At 34.6% G+C, this 7,500-nt stretch overlaps 1 protein-coding gene across 1 annotated transcript in view; it reads right to left on the bottom strand.

Annotated features, from left to right (window-relative positions):
* Positions 1-6,004: 6,004 nt before the first annotated feature.
* lysmd1 (LysM, putative peptidoglycan-binding, domain containing 1) overlaps positions 6,005-7,500 on the bottom strand; it is an 8,838-nt gene continuing 7,342 nt past the window's right edge. Inside the window, exon 3 of the mRNA XM_062029728.1 lies at positions 6,005-7,500. This exon is cut by the window's right edge and continues 1,043 nt beyond it. The gene's annotated coding sequence lies outside the window, so the exon portion shown is untranslated.

Genomic DNA, 7,500 nt, shown 5'->3' with positions numbered 1-7,500 from the left:
AGGTTGAAGTATACGTTTTTGGCGGCCCCGAGTGGCCACAATAATTCACTAAGCTCATGATGCAGTATGTTGAATGATGCAGACACGTTTGTTACTGGACACTTTCTAATACCCTTCTAGCTTGGAGACTTTTATGTGCAAGTAATATGCAAATATAATAATTTAATACTTGTTTATATTGACAAATGTGCTGTTTTACACTGCAATGTTTTCTGAATTATTTTCAGTTATGCACCCCTAGAGCCACTCCACTCTCTACCATGACTATAAATAGTATAATTTGTCTATAAAATTGTTATAAGTACCCCTCTGCACAACATTGCATCTTTATTAGCATTAAAAAAAACACTAAAAGAAATATAGATCGACTTACAACAAATAGTTACTTTATTAACATTGTTTTTAGTCAGTGCAAGTAATTTGCAAATATAATTATTTGATACGTGTTTGTATTGACAAATGTGCTGTTTTACACTGCAATAGTTTGTCAATTATTTTCCGTTACGCACCCCTAGAACCCTCCCACTCTCTACCACGACTATAAATAGTCTAATTTGTCTATAAAATTGTTATAAGTACACCTCTGCACAACATTATTAACATCAAAAAAACACTAAAAGAGATATAGATCGACTTACAACAAATAATTACCTTATTAACATTGTTTTTTAGTCTGTACCAGAAAAGATTTAAAGTGCAGTTTTTAACTGACTCGAACCATTAAATACTCAACAATCAAGTTTAAACTAAACAACTACAGTAACTCAGGAGCACAATATATAAAAGACTAACTCAAAATAAAAATAAAACAATTTGTGCTGATTTTTTTATACAGATTGAAGAAGTCAGGGTTAATGGCGCCAATGAGCACGTTTGAAGCAAGATATGGCATGATACTGATAAAGCATGTTTACCGGGGTCACACTTGGCATGGCATCGCACCGCATACCCCCTAGGGTGGCCCGCCCCACTATTTAAGAAGAACTGAATTAAGGACACATACAGTATGTCTAGCTTGTGCGCTATTGTGTGCTTAGCTTTTGTGTAGCTCCAAGTGTCTGGTATCCTATAGCCTACCATGTTTACCTTTAGTAAATGACTGGACTAAAATAGAAGAAAAGAACAATCGTGTGTGATTATTGGAGGACATTTAGATGTTAGCTGGCTTTCCAGCTTTGCACAAATAAACACACTGCAGGACTGCTTGTATTGGAGCTCAAATCAGAACGTTTGGATGCAAAGCGATATAATCTGATACTTGTTTGTTTATATCAGACTGATAGCTGATATCAATTTTGGTTGGGGACACCTCTAGTGAGCTTAAAACAGGGATGTCCAAACTAAGTCCGCCGACGTTTTCAAATTGGTCCGCGAGACGTCATGAAATCTATAAGGAATCTTACTCGCAGATTGCATTCAACAACAAGTTTTTCAGATCGATGACCTTTAATAATGTCCTAAATGGAAAATGTGCAGAATTTACTTATATGACCCAATGCAAACAACCTTCGCAAGTCATGGTGCAAAAAAAAACTAAACAATTCAACCAACACAAAATGTCAACTGACTGAATGAACTTTGTGGATATTGTATAAAAAAACATCCATGTGCCAAAAAATAAATAAATCTTAAAATACACTCACTTAAATCCATTACAAAACATGATCGGGAAAATGGAAAACACTTTGCAAATGTATCTATTTTTGGCGCATTTTAGCTGCTTAATATTTCGGATTGATTCTGATTGGGACATCGTGGCTCGGTTGCTAGAGCGGCTGAAGGTTCCTGGTTTGAGCCGCCATCCTAGTCACGTTCGTTGTGTCCTTGAGCAAGACACTTGGGTCGTGGTTAGGGCTTTGCATGGCAGCTCCCGCCATCAGTGTGTGAATGTGTGTATGAATGGGTGAATGTGGAAATAGTGTCAAAGCGCATTAAGTACCTTTAAGGTACAAAAGTGCTATACAAGTATAACTGATTACAAAACTTTAAGAAGGTCGGCACGGAAGTAAACAAGGTAGGAGTTGAACGTTCACATACTCTTAATATCCATCCATTTTCTACCAATTATATTATATCCATTATAATCTAATAACTATATATATATATATATATATATATATATATATATATATATATATATATATATATATATAGTTGTGTGTGTGTATATATATATATATATACACACAGACATATACAGTACATACATATATGTATGTATATTATATACATATACACATGTTTATATATACACATATATACGTACTATATATACATATATGTATATATATAACTAACTATAATAAAATATAACTATATAGCGCTTTTCTAAACACTCAAAGCGCTTCACAGATAAGTAAGAACCCATCATTCATTCACTCCACATTCACACCAGGTGGTGGTAAGCTACATTTGCAGCCACAGCGGCACTGGGGGAAAGGGTGAAGTGTCATGCCCAAAGACACAACGGCAGTGATTTGGATGGCAAGAGGCGGGGAGAAAACCTGCAACCCTCAAATTCCTGGCACGGCCGCTCTACCCACCACGCCATGCCGCCCCATATATGTGTGTATACGACTCAAGTAAAAGTAAAACGAAGTCCTCTAAATCATTTCTTGAGTAAGAGTCAGTACTTAATGAAAATACTACTCAAGTAATGAGTCACTGAAGACTGCAATGTAAATACGTCACTTTTCCACGTTTGAGTGCAGTCATGTGACTGCCAGGCTTCTTTTGATTGGTTAATTAGAGTCAAACGTCACCCGAGGATACTTTGTATTGGTGGAACAGAATCATGTGACGGCGCCCGCAGGAAGAAGACTCTCTGACAGGTCAAAAGTAGTATTTGCAAGCAGTAATCAATAGAATATAAATAAATGTAAGAGTAAAAGTAACATTTGTACTTCACAAAACTACTCAAGAATATGAATAAATGTAACAGAATAAAAGTAACGTTTGTACTTCACAAAACTACTCAAGCAAAAAGTACATTACACAGAAAATATAACCACCATTATAACATGCATACAAAAGTGACTTGCAGTGAATAAAGTTCTTATGAGTAGTAAACAATAAGAGCGTGAATCTTTGGCCACCTAACAATTCAATCTGAATCTGATTCCCGGGATGACGATTTGATTCAGAATCGATTGTCAATTCAACACGATTCTCGCAATGACTTATTTGGTATAATAGTTATAGAAAAACTTTTTTTAAACAGGTTACAGGCTAAAAAAAGCTATTTATTGTTGTATGGAGATGACCTATAATGGCAAAAATATTTTTTCTTGTAATCAAATTTTGAAAATAATGAATCAATTTAGAATAAGGATGTAAATTTATTTTAAGATACATATATTTACTAATATGTTTAACCACTGAAAATTATATTTATATCATCTACATCAAGGGTTCTTAATCTTTTTGACCTCGGGGGCCAACTTTTCCAATACAGAGGCCCATTCAAATATTAACACTGAATTAGTAATCTTACTCTTGATTTTAATCATATTCAACCATTATATATAACCTACTTACAGTTTACAAGCTTGTCAAATGATATGTAAGATTATATTTATTTAACACATGAACCTTAGGCTTAGGTCAGGCTGATTATAAAAATAAGTACTAATCAAATATACTGCGTAAGAAGGGACTCATACATAATTGATGAAAAACAATAGCTCCAGACTTTTTGTCTGTTTGATATTGTCATTAATGCCACAAGTGATGGAAAAGTGTATTAAAACTGAGTACTGCTACGGCCCATACGGAACCACAGCTGATGAACATATTTTCGCCGTCAACCAATGGTTAAGAAACACTGATCTACATAATGTGCCTGTAATTTCTAAATGGTAAATGCCACGTTTTCTTAAATTAAAGCTATTTTGGAAAACTTGACATACACGCAGATTTATTTCAACACTGCAGTTACATCACATTTTTAACATTGATACTTTAGCAAAGGATGTAAGAAGTGTGGTTATTTTCACAGTGGCACTCAAATGTTTTGACATAGTGCTATATCAAATATTTTAAAACGTTTGACAGATAGTGTATGTTGCAATAAAACTACTCTGTAGGTACTTAGGTAAATGTAATTAAGTAGTTTATTTCACATTACAAACACACTAGTACAACAGTGTTTGAAGAAAAAAAGGTTTAAAGGGGAAGTGCACTTTTTTTCTGGAATTTGGCAGATCATTCAAAATTCCTATGTAAGACAAGAACACAAGGGTTTTTTTTTTGTATGCATTCTAAGTCGTAAAAAAAGCGCTAACGCAGACAAACAATTTTTACCTGTGCATTGATTACAGAGAGCTAACTAGCTTATGCTGCTATATTGACATAGTGAGCTGCTGCATCACCTCTGAGTTGGTAAAAGTTAATTATAGATTATAAATCATGCCTCTCACCTGGATAGTAGAAGGTTGTGGACATAAACCGAGAACTTGGTCAACTTTGACATCCAACTTGGGACCCGGAGATGGCGAGAAAGACAAAGTCGTTTTTGTTGTCTCCCATGAAGTCTGCTATGATTATTGGTGGTGTTGTTGTTGAAGGGGAAAGCGAATGTTGTGATGCGTCTGTGAAATTAATTGCAAATATTATCTTAAAAAGAGCTAAATACGTAAACATAACATGTTATATTATTAAAGTACATATTATAACATTACATATATACTTACAGCTTTGATAAAAAAAATTAGACAGTTTTATTGAAAAGAACATGCTGTTGAGTGAGAGCCAGTATGGATTCCGGACCAATAGATCCACTGCTTCAGCTGTAATGAATATAATGGAGGATATAGCAACAGCAACTGATAATAAGAAATACACTATAGGGGTATTTATCGATCTTAAAAAAGCATTTGATACTATAGATCATTCTATATTATTGTCCAAGTTGTATTCATTTGGTGTGAGAGGAGTAGTTTTAGACTGGCTAAGAAGTTATTTAGATAATAGACAAGAGTTTGTGGATTTTATGGGTAATACATCTAAACAAATGAGGATTTAATGTGGAATTCCACAAGGTTCCGTTTTGGGACCAAAATTGTTTATTTTATATATTAATGATATATGTGAGGTATCAAAGTTATTGAAATTTGTATTAATTGCGGACGACACCAACTTTTGTAGTTCGGGACATGACTTAAAAGCATTATCAAACATTATTGAACAGGAAATGATTAAACTTAAGAGATGGTTTGATGTCAATAAATTATCATTAAATGTTTTTTGTAAGAGGAAAAGGGAGGAAACGATCAAACTGTCAATAAATGGAATTGATATTGAAAGGGTTTCTGAACTTAGATTTTTAGGAGTGATACTGGATGACGGTCTTGACATGGAAATCTCATATTGCACATGTACGGAAAAAGATGTCTAAGAGTATTTTTATATTAAATAAGGTAAAATATGTGTTAGATTATAGGGCAATGCGTATATTGTATTGTGCACTTATATTGCCATATATCAGCTACTGTGTGGAAGTGTGGGGGAACACATAAGAGTAACATAAAGGCATTGTATCAACTACAGAAAAGAGCTATAAGGATTATTCATAAAGTAGATTACTTAGAACACACTAACATATTATTCATTAATTCGGGTTTATTGAAATTACAGGAGCTAGTAAAGTTACAGACATTATGTGTCATGTTTAAGGCTAAAAGTAAAACATTACCAGCAAATTTACAAAAAATGCTTGTCATCACTTCTGAGAATGAAGAACATAGAAGAAAAGGTCATTTCCAACATCAATATTAAAGGACAACTTTAAAACAAATGTGCATATCAGTGGTGGGGGTTAAACTATGGAATTCTCTTTACAATGAGATAAAAGATTGTAAAAATATATTCCAATTGAAAAAAATATATAAAGACAGAACAATAAAATCATATGGACAGCCATAAGTGTTTACATTTTGCTTTATATTTATTATTTTACTTATTTTTTGCCTGGTTTTGTATTTGTTTTGTATCATCACGTGAGGTGTATTTTATTTATTTTGTTCAGTTTGTACTTCATGAAGTTTTGCACTTGAGTTTGAGTTTGTGTTTTTTTGTGTGTTTTTTTGTTTGTTTTCGTTATATTTGGATGTAATTGTTGGTTTATATATCATTAAGTAAGACTACGTATTATGTTGAAGGGGGCAGGAAAATATTAGATTTTTCTTTATCCTGCTCCTTCTCAGGCATTGGTGTGTCACTGTATAACTGAATAATTGCGGTATAATTGTCTATCAAAGATGCACATCAATGAAGGAGATAAATAAAAATGAAATGAAATATACAAAACCCAAAACCAGTGAAGTTGGCAAGTTGTGTAATTCGTGAATAAAAACAGAATACAATGATTTGCAAATCCTTTTCAACTTATATTCAATTGAATAGACGGCAAAGACAAATATTTAATGTTCGAATTGAGAAACAAAATTTTGTTTTTGTAAATAATCAATAACTTAGAATTTAATGGCAGCAACACATTGCAAAAAAGTTGGCACAGGGGCATTTTTACCACTGTGTTACATGGCCTTTCCTTTTAACAACACTCAGTAAACGTTTGGGAACTGAGGAGACCAATTTTTAAAGCTTTTCAGGCGGAATTCTTTCCCATTCTTACTTGATGTACGGCTTAAGTTGTTCAACAGTCTGGGGTCTTCGTTACGGTATTTTAGGCTTCATAATGCGCCACACATTTTCAATTGGAGACAGGTGTGGACTACAGGCAGGCCAGTCTAGTACCCGCACTTTTTTACTATGAAGCCACACTGTTGTAACACGTGGCTTGGCATTGTCTTGCTGAAATAAGCAGGGTCGTCCATGATAACGTTGCTTGGATGGCAACATATGTTGCTCCAAAACCTGTATATACCTTTCAGCATTAATGGTGCCTTCACAGATGTGTAAGTTACCCATGTCTTAGGCACTAATACACCCCCATACCATCACAGATGCTGGCTTTTGAACTTTGCGTCTATCACAGTCCGGATGGTTCTTTTCCTCTGTGTTCCGCAGGACACAACGTCCACAGTGTCCAAAAACAATTTGAAATGTGGACTTGTCAGACCACAGAACCCTTTTCCACTTTGCATCAGTCCATCTTAGATGAGCTCGGGCCCAGCGAAGCCGCCTGCGTTTCTGGGTGTTGTTGATAAATGGCTTTCGCTTTGCATAGTAGAGTTTTAACTTGCATTTACGGATGTAGCGACAAACTGTAGTAACTGACAGTGGTTTTCTGAAGTGTTTATGAGCCCATGTGGTGATACCCTTTATACACTGATGTTGGTTTTTGATGCAGTACCGCCTGAGGGATAGAAGGTCACGGGCATTCAATGTTGGTTTTCAGCCTTGCTGCTTGCGTGCAGTGATTTCTCCAGATTCTCTGAACCTTTTGATGATATTACGGACCGTAGATGGTGAAATCTCTAAATTCCTTGCAATAGCTCGTTGAGAAATGTTGTTCTTAAACAATTTGCTCACGCATTTGTT

The sequence above is a fragment of the Entelurus aequoreus genome, linkage group LG20 (assembly GCF_033978785.1).
Source record: "Entelurus aequoreus isolate RoL-2023_Sb linkage group LG20, RoL_Eaeq_v1.1, whole genome shotgun sequence".
Classification (NCBI taxonomy): Eukaryota; Metazoa; Chordata; class Actinopteri; order Syngnathiformes; family Syngnathidae; genus Entelurus; species Entelurus aequoreus.
This window is presented reverse-complemented; position numbering and strand designations above follow the sequence as displayed.